This window comes from Erinaceus europaeus, chromosome 1 (genome assembly GCF_950295315.1).
Source record: "Erinaceus europaeus chromosome 1, mEriEur2.1, whole genome shotgun sequence".
Classification (NCBI taxonomy): Eukaryota; Metazoa; Chordata; class Mammalia; order Eulipotyphla; family Erinaceidae; genus Erinaceus; species Erinaceus europaeus.
Window position 1 is genome coordinate 133,559,015 of NC_080162.1, and position 13,658 is coordinate 133,572,672.

At 38.4% G+C, this 13,658-nt stretch overlaps 1 long non-coding RNA gene across 1 annotated transcript in view; it reads right to left on the reverse strand.

Annotated features, from left to right (window-relative positions):
- Nucleotides 1-788: 788 nt before the first annotated feature.
- Nucleotides 789-13,658, reverse strand: part of LOC132542002 (uncharacterized) — a 39,718-nt gene continuing 26,848 nt past the window's right edge. Inside the window, exon 3 of the long non-coding RNA XR_009553128.1 lies at nt 789-977. This is a non-coding gene — a long non-coding RNA (uncharacterized LOC132542002). The remainder of the gene's footprint in view (nt 978-13,658) is intronic.

Below are 13,658 nucleotides of genomic sequence, written 5' to 3' on the forward strand. Positions count from 1 at the left end.
ATGTTGACCTCATTATTTTGTTCTTCAGTCTTTGTGGGGCTTTTAGCTGGACTCCTCTCCTGGTTCCTTTCTCCAATATTTCTTCTTGTTGGTTTGACCATTCTATATAGTATGTTATGAGGTCCCTCTCTCAGTACTTTTCAAATTACTGATCACTCTTGCCTGAATTGACTTGTGTCTAAGTAAGGTATTTAAAGAGTTCACAGCTGTGGAAATTAAGAGTTCTTTTAATATTATTCCAATCCCTGATTTGGAACACAGAGGCTGTTAAAAGCCTATTTTGTTCTTTTTCTTCCCTGTAGGCTATGGGAACCTGAGGGCTTTTAAACTATAAGTAGACTTCTTAGCTTAATCACTCAGTCCTGACCAAGAGATAAAGTAGGGTGGGGGAGAGATAGCACAGTGGTTATGCAAATGGACTCTCACTTGCCAAGTATACAAAGCTCCAGGCTCAATTCAGCTTCTCTGCTTAGCTGGGCAGCACTGTTGGGCCCTGTGAGTTTCTAAACAAGACCCGTTTATAGTCTGTAGATTCTGAGGCAATTATTCACCATGTTCTCATCAGTAGAACAATGTGGAAAGGCTCCCACCACACAGTCCCACTGCTAGGCTACCAATGTTTAGCTCTTCTCCTGAGTTTCCTGTTCAGTTTTCTATTCCCAGATGTCAGCACAGGGCCTCTCCCCTGCTGCTCCAGCCCCTGATGGAAGTAGCAATGGAGACTCACAGTTGCATTTGGTGAGTCTTAGGGGAGTCCTCTTCTCCCTTCAGCAGTCTTTTTGTTGGTAAAACAGACTAGAGGCAGTGCCTCAACTGTTAAACTGCTGGACTGTTGCCAGCCACTCAATCTCACCTGAGGCACCTCCCTGTCCAGGAGCCATATATGTTTGCACTCACTGGTGGTTTGGGTTCTTGAAGCCTTTCTAGTCCTGCTTTGTTGTGGTCTCAGGTGGTCTTCTTTGGTATTCCTTGTTGACCTGGGAAAGGAGAGGAGAGAAACCTATAGTTATTGCATTTTTTATCAGCAATCTACAATGACTTGTCTCTTTATTTATTTAATAGATATATCGATAGACATGTAAATAATCATATATAAATGTAGATAGATATAGATATATGTGTGTTTCAAATCTTTATCAGCACTGATTATGAAGCATGGGGCTTGAGAGTTACTATTTTGATATTATACAGTTGGATTCAGCAAACTCAGGAGAGTGGTATAATGTAAAAATATAAGATGCAAGAAGAGTACAAAATCTCCCTTGAGCTAACCAGAGATTCTTGCTCAATGACAGGCAAAGCTCCAAGGAATATGATCCCAATCGTTAGCTCATGCTTTTCCTCAGATCATTTAAAGTAGAACCCAATTGGGTTGTCTGCTTCCTTTTGACATGATATCTGCCCTAGGCAAAGCTAACCTCAAAGGGACCAATTACAGTAAGAACAGGTTGGTTATTTCCTTTTAAAGTCCCTTGGCTCAGTACAGTTGGCTCTCATTTTTCATGCCCTCAGGAGGTCCTTCTTAGGACTACCCACCTACTTGTGCAGAATTGTGTCCCCCCACTTATAAGTCCCTGTCTATCAATAGTATTCTCACTTTGTGCTCTGTGAGCCACACTCACTACCTTTAATAAACTGTGTGTATGAAGTTAACGATAAAACAACTATCTGTTTATATTCCTTAATTCTTATTCTATTTAGTGGAAATTTAGCTTTGTAAAAGCAATGGAGCAAAGAGATTTAACTGAGTTGTCAGAAAGGTTGATATCTCTCTATTGATCTAGAAAGTTTCATATGAAGATAAATTAACCCTATTCCCCCCAAAAAAACAGGCCACCCTGTCTTTGAAGAGGTTGAGTAAGTTGAAAGTCAGTCAGAAATGGTTTTTGTTAAATAGCTCTACAGTCTACCAACTCCACTCTTTGAAAACCTTAGCCAGGCATATTACTACAGAGTAGACCTTAGGCAATTAACTCAGAGAAAGCCAGGGCATCCGCCCATTATCCAAGGTTCTGCAATTCTCTTTGTGACAGGTACAAGTCAGGTGAAACTCTCTTTTGTGATTCCTCTTTTGAAAATTGACATGGGTCTGTGAAGTCTGTCACAGAGCAATTAAAAGAGAATCCAATCACACAGTTCTACTGTATCTTAAAGTTGCAGCTTGTTCAGCCAAGACTGGTAAGTCTTCTAAGTCAGAAAGGAAGAAAAGCTGGTATAATTTTCTTTCTATAGAACTTTTAAAAAAATTAACTGTGAATTTGTGTAAATCTTAAGATTATATTTAGAGGCCTATAATTTCATATTAAAGTTTTACTATACCATCCTATCCATAAAAGTTCAATATATCAGAAACAAAAATATAAGATGAAAGACTATTTGAATTGTAAACAGATACATGTATTTTGAAGTTATAGTTATTCTCAAGTAACACAAAATTTGGTCACTTCTCATTCCAATCAGTATAACTGAAAGACAATTGAGTATAAGTTCTATGTTAAAGATTTATAACACACAAGTTTTAGTTTCCTGGGATGCTAGAAATATATACTAGGAAATACAAAGGGGCCAGAAAGATAACTCACCTGGAAGGGTGTCTGCTTAGCTATCCATCCATATCACCCAGGTTTGAGCCTGGCCTTCAGTGTGCTTAATGAAGTTTTACTCAAATGATCTATTTCCCTGTGTAACTCTGTCACATTAACTTGTACAAGTTATGAAAAAGCTTTAAGATCTAACACACAGTGTAATGATAAAATAATTGTCATACTATAGTGATGTGATGTGATAAATATTGATTCGATGACATATTTGAAAGCAATACAATGTATACCTTAAGTTTATAAAATGCTATTTTGTCAAAGTTATCAAATAAAGAAAATAAAATACATCTTTTATTATGTATATATCTTAAAATGTTTATTTTACAAATAGAAGCTAGACTAAGGCAGCAGCCCTTAAAAGCTTAGTATTTTACTTTTCTACCATGACTCACAACCATAATGTGTTTTTGGGTAATAGGAGTTATTGGACAAAAATACATCTTTATACAATTTTAAATTAACATGCATATTACCTATGACCATAAAACAATAAAGGTAGTATCATATTCTAAACATATATCAAGCAAAAACATAGTCATAAAATATAAATGGTAAATAATCATAATAAAATACATTTAGTGAAAACCTAAAATTTGATAGATCACTAAGAAATGAGGCAGACAAAGAAGATTAAACAACCCACTTACAAATTAATAATGCCACTATTAACTACATAGTAAACAATATGAAAATAAAAATTGCATTTTAGCATTTGGGGAAAATAGAAATATTATTTATTTATTAAATTTAAAAGTAAATCAAGTTTCAAAAAAAAACTTATGTAATATTTACAGTTTCTTACAGATCAATCTCTAGAAGACAAAGAACAGAATGACTCAAAATTTACAGCACATCTCTGAATTAAAATATATTAAAAAAGCAGAATTAAATCTTTTACATGATAGTGGAAAATTAGCTGCATAAACATAAAGTAAATCACCATCCAAAATTAAATAAAAGGACAACACAAAAATGTAATTATTAAATACCCTAAAACCAAATTAGGCTTTGAAAAGAAAAATAAATGAAAAAAAAAAAAAAAACACTGACAAGAAAAATAATCTGTCTGTGTAAAGTATTAAGATTTCAAAGGAGAGCTGCAACAGTAAATTTTATTTTGTCATTTTTACAGGCCATTTTTGTTAGCGAGCATAAATCAAACCACCATCCACTGTAAGGAAGCAAAGATGTTTATTGACGAACTGCAATCCGGGCCGAGATGGTGACTGGTGTTAGTCTACCAAGCTCGGCCCCGAACAGGGCTCAAACCATACAATTTATAGGAATTCAGACTACACTCAGGGAGGGAGAGCACATCACCTTATCAACCTACATCCAATAACAGGCTATAGCAAACACAAGATCCAATCATTTCAAACTTAGCAAAAGCATGATCCATTCAAAGCAAAGCGCGGGCTAGTTTCAAATATAGTAAGATCACACAACCAATAGAATTCAACCAGGCACATCCTCCTGGCTATGACCACCCATCCGGTAGACAGCACACCACAAAGTCTGTTCAAAGGTCCTGATAAGGCTTGTCCCCATGTAGGGTCCTTCGAACAATGGGTGGCCTTCACTGATAAGGTCCTGATAAGGCTTGTCCTCAGGCAGGGTCCTTTGAACAATGGGTGGCCTTAACTGATTAGGTCCTGCTTATTCAAGGGGGAAGGGGCAAGGAATTTTACACCTCATACTACAAGCAACTCATACTAAAAGCACTTAACAAACAACTGCATAAAAAGGGAATTTCAAGGCTACTGCCTCTTACAATTTTTAAATTATAATAATAATGATTTACAAGATTATAGGATCACAGGGCCTACACCACACCCACCTAAAAGCATTGTATCCCCATTCTCTCAAGGACAACTACTGCAACAGTGAATATGAAAAGCTATCTAAAAAGAACAAGGGTTAGTGAAATAATTCTCTTGAATAGAACATTGTTTTACCATATATGTGACCTAGGTTCAAGCACAGCCTCCACAACAGTGAAGGAAGTATGGTCCCTTTTATCTCTCTCCCTCTCTCTATGCTTCTATTAAGACATAAGTAAAATAAAATAAAAAAATTAAAAGGGAATGAATATATTGGAAGGATTTATACTTTAAAATTTAGGGAAAATGGACAATACACTAAAAATATATATAGTTTGCCAAAATACAATTCATAGGAAATAGAAAACATTAGTAAACTCTAAATATTAGAAAAATTTACCCATCCCCTCAAAAAAGAAAAGAGTCAGATAAAGGAAAAGAAAAAGTGAGGAGGGACAGATAAAAGAAACAGAAGAAGGGAAGAGGATGGGACTGAAAAATATACAAGAAAAGGAGTTGAAAAGTAACTCATTTGTTATGGGATATGTTTTGCTATGTAAGAAAACCAGGGTAAAGGCAGGGTGACAGTATAATGGTTATGCAAAGAGACTCTAATGCCTGAGGCTTCAAAGTCCCAGATTCAATCCAACTCTCCCCACCCCCACCAGAAGCTAATCAGTGTATATATATATATATATATAAACTACTTATTGTGGTTTCTCCCTCTCTGAGTACAAAAGTGGCCCAGAACAGTCAATCATATATATGCAAGGTCCAGCTCTGGGAAAGAAAAAAATATATATTTGTAAGGGCCAGGTGGGGGGGTTTAACACATCTAGTTGAACACACATGCTACAAAGTGTACAGACCAGGGTTCAAACCCCCAGTCTCCATTTGCAGGAGGAAAGCTTTGCAAGTGGTAAAGCAGTACTGCAGGTGTCTCTTTGTTTCTCTGTCTCTCTCTCTCCCTATTTCCTCCTTCCCTCTTGATTTTTAGCTGTCTTATCCAATAAATTAAGATGATAAAAAAATAAGTAAAGTGAAAAGAAAAAAAAGAATGTCAGGGTTCAGTCCCTGGCATCACATAGGAACTCTAAATCACCTAGGACATCTCTATGAAATTGTGCAGTAGTTTTCTCCCCTCTCTGTTTACCTACCTACCCACCTACTTTCCATATGTCTATCATCTACCAAATATGTATACTGTTTTTAAAGGATGGAAAAAAATCATCCCCAGAAAAGAGTGATGTATATGTATGAAACCCATAGTCGAAATAAAGCACCAGGTACTAGTGGGAAAACGTAATATTTCATATACAAGTTCTCTCAACAATGCAAAAGAAATAACTCTGAGCAGATAAACATAACAAATGTATGTACATATTACAGAAATCAGCATATGAAAATCTGTACCAAGTAACAAATCCTGTTTTGAAAATTGTTTCCCAATTTTCTGTATGTCTATGTGCTATATAAAATATTTTCAAAAAAAATTTTTTTTGTGGTTTGATATTAAGATATACTGATTCTGAAATTTCTGTGAATAAGGAAAAAAGAATGGCTGAGAATAATGAAAATATTACTTCAAAAACAATTAGGCATTGTATTTAAGCAGATTCTATCAGATATCAAGCATTTTGCAGAAATTACAAGGTACTCAGCATGATGGAATACTAAAGGTGTCTTGTTTTTGAGTTCCTACCAAGGAACAAAACAGTCAGTCCAAATGGGTACTGTGGGCAGGTTGACAGTGAGAGGGAATATATCAACCAGAACACCCAGAGTTCATTAATTATAAAGGAACTATGTGGGAGTCGGGTGGTTGTGCAGTGGGTTAAGCACACGTGGCACTAAGCGCAAGGACCAGCATAAAGATCCCAGTTGGAGCACCGGGGCTCCCCACCTGCAGGGGAGTCGCTTCACAAGCGGTGAAGCAGGTCTGCAGGTATCTGTCTTTCTCTCCCCGTCTCTGTCTTCTCCTCTCTCCATTTCTCTCTGTCATATCCAACAACGATGACATCAATAACTACCAATAACAACTATAACAATAATACAACAAGGGCAACAAAAGGGAATAAATCAATAAATATTTTTTTAAAAAGGAATTATGTTCCATCAGGACAATGGAGACCACAAGTTTGATCACTCATCAAAAATGACTGGAGCTGGGATGGGATGTATTCCCACACTCAACATTCTCACCTGACTTTCTACCATCAGTCTTCCATTGATTTCTCTCTCTTCAACAGTCCTGGTATTACAACAGTGTGATTCAGAAGAGGTAAATCAGCACATTGTTTAGTTTTTCACTGATAAAGACAGGTCCTTCTATCATCAAGAAAGTAAGAAACTCACAGAAATATGGCAAAAGGTTACCAAACAAAATGGGTAATATATCACTGATTGATCGTTGTTCCTTTTGTAAATAAATGAACTTTGAAAAATACAGGATAAATACATCATGACATTTCCAATAACCCAATAGATTCTTACATGCATGACCCAGGTCCCTCTCACTACATTGAAGAAAACTGGTGCTGTGGTTTCTTTCATTCTCTTTGTGCCTTGCGTGTCTCCCTATCTTGATCTTAAAAAGCAAAACAAAATATCAAATAAAAGTACAGTACAAGTGGCACACTTGGTTGTGTGCACATGTTATAGTGTGCAAGAACCTGACCTGCAGGGGGAAAGCTTTGCAAGAGGTAAATCAGTACTGCTGGTGTCTCTCTTTCTCGTTCCCTCTCTATCCACCACATCCCCCCCGCCATTCCCTCTTGATTTCTGGCTGTCTCTATCCAATAAATAAATTGAAATTTAAGAAATTAATTTAAAAAGTACAAAACAATTCTTTTTTAAAATTTTTTTAAAAATATTTATTTTATTTATTTATTCCCTTTTGCTGACCTTGTTGTTTTATTGTTGTAGTTATTATTGTTGTTGTCGTTGTTGGATAGGACAGAGAGAAATGGAGAGAGGAGGGGAAGACAGAGAAGAGGAGAGAAAGATAGACACCTGCAGACCTGCTTCACCGCCTGTGAAGCGACTCCCCTGCAGGTGGGGAGCCGGGGTTCGAACCGGGATCCTTATGCCGGTCCTTGTGCTTTGCGCCACCTGCACTTAACCCTCTGCGCTACAGCCCGACTCCCCCAAAACAATTCTAAATGTTGCTAACATAATGGCATTTTTTAATCAATCTGAATGTGAAGAAGTTGAAATTTTTAGGTTCCATTGATGAAACTAATATAGCTCCATCCCAAAAATGACGTTGGTGAGTACTTGCTAAACTTGATGAACTACATAGGTTTCAAACAAGTCTTACTATTCTAGTTGTATGCCCTAAAGAGATACATGTATATTTTCTCTTAAAGGCGTATACAGAAATGCTCAAAGAAGCAGCAACTGAAATGACAAGAATTTAGAAGCAACTGAAATATCTACTAACAGTAGAAAAAGGTGACAATTTGGGGCATGTATATTCACTATGGCCATTCACATTCACTGGGTCCCGCGGCAAAGAAGTGGCTCTTTTCATTCCTGTCCCACATCTTGGAATCTGAGTCTATGCCCAAAGTTTGGTGTCGTGCAAAGATTATAGCGGTTTTGAAACCAAAGAAAGACCCAACACTGGCCGCCAGCTATAGGCCAATTTCTCTCCTCTCCATGTGTTACAAACTCCTTGAGAGGCTGCTTCTGTCACGTATTTCTCATCTTACAGAGAAATTCCTATTACCTGCCCAAGCTGGTTTCCGCCCAGGAAGATCTACCTGCGAACAAGCCCTGGCCCTCTCAACTTACATTGAAAATGGATTCCAGAAGAATTTAAAGACGGGTGCTGTGTTTGTTGATCTCACAGCAGCCTATGACACGGTCTGGCACCGTGGTCTCCTAGTCAAGATCTCAAGATGCCTGCCTCCATGGGTGGCCAACACTATATCGTTTCTTCTCCAAAACAGAAGATACCGGGTGCATCTGGGTGACAAGTCTAGCAAATGGAGACCTGTCTCAAGTGGCCTCCCCCAGGGCTCTGTTCTGGCTCCTACGCTATTTAATATTTACATCAATGACCTCCCAGAAACTTCTTCAAGGAAGTTCATCTACGCCGATGACATCTGCTGTGCAACTCAGGCATCAAAGTTCGACATCCTCGAGGAAACACTCACGAAAGACATGTCTCTGATATCTGATTACTGTAAAAAATGGCAACTAATCCCTAGAACTGCAAAAACGGTATCATCTGTTTTCCATCTACACCATGCCTCGGCCTCGCATGAGCTTAATGTGCAGCTTGGCGGTACGAGAATCCGGCATGAAGCCCAGCGAGTCTATCTTGGCGTTACTCTCGATCGCACTCTGTCATTTCACAAACATCTCATAAAAACTGCAGCAAAGGTGGGCGCGAGGAACAACATCATTGCAAGACTGGCCAGCTCCTCATGGGGCGCAAGCGCTTCCACACTACGATCATCATCTCTGGCATTATGCTATTCTACTGCAGAACACTGTGCCCCAGTATGGTTCCGTAGCCCCCATGTCCACTTGGTCGATTCCAAATTATATTCCTCCATGAGGATAATTTCTGGAACCATCTGTTCCACCCCGGTTCCATGGCTGCCAGTTCTTAGCAACATCGCCCCGCCAGATATTCGTCGGGATGCGGCATCATCTAAGTTCATTTCCCACGTCTATGCTCGACCGGACCTACCAATATACGCAGATATCTTGGCCCACCCTGTCCAACGCTTGACGTCTCGTCACCCAATCTGGTCCCCTATGCCTACACTGAACTTCTCTGTTCCAGTCTCTTGGAAACAGAGTTGGCAGTCAGCTGAGGTAAAGAACAAACACCTCATCACAGACCCCTGCAAGCGTCAACCCAGCTTTGACCTAGCACGTTATGATTGGGCCCTCCTCAATCGCTATCGAACAGGCCATGGCCGGTGCGCCGCTATGTTCCATCGCTGGGGAACCAGAGACGACCCGAACTGCCCCTGCAGCTACAGACAGACTATGACCCACATAGTCAACGACTGCCACCTCTCCAGATTCAAAGGAGGTCTCGAAACTTTACATCAGGCTCAACCTGACGCTGTTGACTGGCTACGGAAGAAGGGCAAACGCTAGAAGAAGAAGAAAACTATGGCCATCTAAAGTTTTGAAATGAATTATACAGAGCTATATGAATCTGAAGCAATTTCTATAAATACTAAAATATGGAATATAATACTACTATACATATGTAAGTAGCAATGTGTAAAAGAATAAATGAAATTTGTAAGCAAAATTTCAAAAGTATGCTTAACCTTGGTTAGAAGGTGGAGAATAGAATCTAGAGGATTCTGCAAAGCTTTTCTGGTGCAAGTATTTCTCTCTTAAGCTTACTACGGATATATTACCATAAAGTATGCATTCTTCCTTCCTTCTCCTTTTGATTACTATTTATATGATAAAATATCTTATGATGATTTCTTTCTTTTTAAATATTTATCTATTCCCTTTTGTTGCCCTTGTAGTTTTATTGTTGTTGTAGTTATTATTGTTGTTATTGATGTTGTTGTTGTTGGATAGGACAGGGAGAAATGGAGAGAGTAGAGGAAGACAGAGAAGAGGAGAGAAAGACTCCTGCAGACCTGCTTAACCGCTTGTGAAATGACTTTCCTGCAGGTGGGGAGCTGGGGGGGCTCCAAAAGGGATCATTCTGCGTGTCTTGCGCTTTGCGCCAGGTGCACTGAACCCGCTGCGGTACCGCCTGACACCCCCTTATGATGATTCTTAATGCATGTGTATTTGTTTTAAAAATATTTTATTTATTTATTTATTATTGGATACAGACAAAGAAATTGAAAAGGGAGGATATAGAGAGGGAGAGAGACAGAGAGACACCTGCAGACCTCTTTCATCACTCATGAAACATCCCCCTGCAGATGGAGGACTTGGGTCCTTGCACTATAATGTGTGTGCTAGCAGGTATGTCACCGCCTGACCCTGAATGTGTATTTTCTCAAGATTATAGAAGAATGATAAGAAGTAGACACAAAATTTCATTTTACAAGTGAATCACTTTAAAACAAACTGAATTTATTGTCTTGTATCTGAGTTGGCAATATTAGCTCTATCAATTTTGAGAGCAGAGTCTTCATACTATGAGTCAGTTTTTTGAAGAATCTCATCTTTCTGACTCTCCCCCCTGACAAATTTCCTCAACTCGGGAACATATAGATAACAACACTACAGAGGTACATGAAGGTACAAAGATCATGTCATCATGCTAGGAACTAATCTGTCTTTCTGATTAATATTAGATGCAAGCAATTTCAGACTACTGATTAGATTTATCAATAATTAATGCAATGTTATTGTGGATGATTAAGGTTATTTCATTTAATTGGATTTTCAAATCACTTTTAACACCCTTTTATAAATTCTTGATGACAGATCCCTCTGTATATAGTTTTGCACACCTACCCAGACAAGCATTGTACTCATGATTCAACCAATCTCAGTGTACATATAAGAAAAATAAGCTTTCTCAGGTCTAAGAAATGCTTAAAGTAAAACTATTACATGTAGCTATGTGGTTCCTTACATTCAATCTTAGATACGTTATGCCTTTGTGATTTATTTTACCTGATATCTAGGTGTGTTTATTCTGTAAATTTATGCCCATGATATGAAGTAACGTCTTTGAACTTAAAGATGAAAAAAGATGTTTCCTTATACTTTTAAAAAAATACTTTTAAATTATTTTCATTATCTTTATTTATTGGATAGAGACCGTCAGAAATCGACAGGGAAGTGGAAATTAAAGAGAGAGAAAGAGAGACATCTGCAGCCCTACTTCACCACTAGTGAAGCTTTCCCCTTGCAGGTGGGGACTAGGAACTTGTACCTGGGTCCTTGCATGCTATAATGTGTGCGCTTCACCACCTGGCCCTTCCTTATACTTTTAATTTTTTAAAAATGGGAAGAATACATAACAGAAAAGTCGCCAAAAGGGAAAAATAAATTTTCATAAAAACAAAACTTCAGAACCTGCCTCACAGTCAGATACATTCAGAGAATAAATCACTAGTGAAATATCATTTTCTCCTGTAATATTATCAGAGAAGCCTTTGGTAGTTGATAGTGTGTGTGGAAGTTAGGCTGTTGTGTAAAATGTGCTTCCTTCAAACCATAAGACCCTTCAGATCTGAACTAAGGATTCTTCAGTCTTGGGTAGGAAGTGACTCAGCATGGAGAGCACATTCCATGAATGACTAAAAACTATGGTTGATTCCTGGCATCATCTTTGTCAGGTACCTGCATTGGCTTCTCTCTCTTTCATAGAATAAAAAAAATAATAATAATCTTATAGACTGATTTTTAAAAAGATTTGGCACATATTAGAATGTCAAGGAATTGAAGAAATGAATATTTAGATGCCCAATTACTAGTAATATAAAACAGTGTAATTTTTTTTGTTTGTTTGTTTGCCTTCAGGATTATCAGTGGGGCTAGCTGCCTTCACTACGAATCCACTGCTTCTGGAGGCCTTTTTTGTTCCCCGCCTTTCTCTGTGTTATACTTGATAAAAGAGGACAAAAAGAAATTGTGAAAGGAGAGGAGATAGTGAGAGAGAAAGCTAGACATCTGCAAACCTGCTTCACTGCTTATGGAGTGCCCCTCGCCTCTGACAGGTGGGGAGCTGGGAGCTCGAACTTGGGTCCCCTTCACAAAGTAACAAGTGCTTAACTGGGTGTGCCACCTGCTGGTCCCAAACAATGTAATTCTTTATTTTAAATATTTAATTCTTAAGACTTTACTTATTTAATTTGATAGCAAAGAAAGATGTTGAGGGGATAGGGAAGAAAAAAGGTAGAGAGAGACAGAGAGACACCTGCAACATAGCTTGTTTGCTCTTGAAGCTTTTTTCTTACAGATGGAGACCGAGTACTTGGACTGAGGTCTGTACACATGGTAACATTCACTTAGCTAGGTATGCCACCTCCTAGCCTCAAAATATTGCAATTCTAAAGACCGGTTTAATTATTCCTACTAAAGTTTACATAGGCATTTTGATCCAGGAATATATGGATTATAAAAGAGTATATTTTCTGTAATCAGAGTATCTAGCTTCAAACCTTGTATCATTATTAGGGCTGCTTAATTTATCTGTGCCCAATTTTACTCTTACTTAGAGTTAATGATAGTGTTTCCTATAGAATGTTCATGAGAACTAGACAAGTGAATAATTATAAAGAACATAGAACAGTGCTTAGCATTACAGTAAGCATAACTATGTAAGCCTTTATTAATACATCAATTATGTAGTATTCAAAAGCAGCACATTTTTTCTCCTCCTGATGCCAGCTGAAGTGAATATGGTAATTTGTTGAGAAGCTGTTGAAGATTTAGAAAACACTCAGCAGCAGGGAAGGAAAAATGTCAATAAATCAATACATTTATTAATGATGTCACAAAGTGAAAATAGTTCAAGATCAGTGTTCTAGAGCCGAAGATGATATTTAAATATTTGGCTACAACACACTCAGGGAGAACAATCAGAGTCCAATTTTCATTTTAGAATTACTCACTGATAAGTTCTCAGAAAGCTTGGTGAAGTAGAGGATGTGTTAATAACAGGGTGGGTTCAAGACCCCCAAACTGCAGTTGAGCCATTATTTGATTTGTGACCAGGAAGATGATTGACCAGTTTGGAGGCTAAGACTAGTTGCTAGGGTCATGTTGTATGCTTCACATTGGTTTGGTCTCGCTCTCCCTCCGCCAGGAGAATTGGTTTGGCCCTTGCTAGTTTCGCGCCTCTCTTTCTCCCCCACCCCTTATGCTACGTAGTTGGGGAGTTCTGGCAGAGCCGCCGGAGGAGAAGGATGCAGGACAGATCTGTGTGGTGATTACTTTGGGTTAGTTTATGAATCGTTGTTTGTGAATAAAGAAATACAGCTTCCCGGCCCAGCCGTGTGTCCTCGAATCTCTGTTTACCGCTGCGAAGCTAGCTCAGCCTGCTGAAGCCCAAACTTTAACAACAGGGTCAGTGGAAAATTATCAGTTCTTTCACCTAAGGGGAAAAAAAATAATAAAACTGGTAGCAGGGTAGTAGCCCACCTGGTTGAGTGCATATGTAATCTTGTACAAGGGTAAAGACTTGAGTCCATTGTCTCAACCAGTAGAGAGGAAGTTTCATGAGATTGGTGAAGCAGTGTTACAGGTGTCTCTTCTCTCTCTTACTCTGTCTCTCACCCTC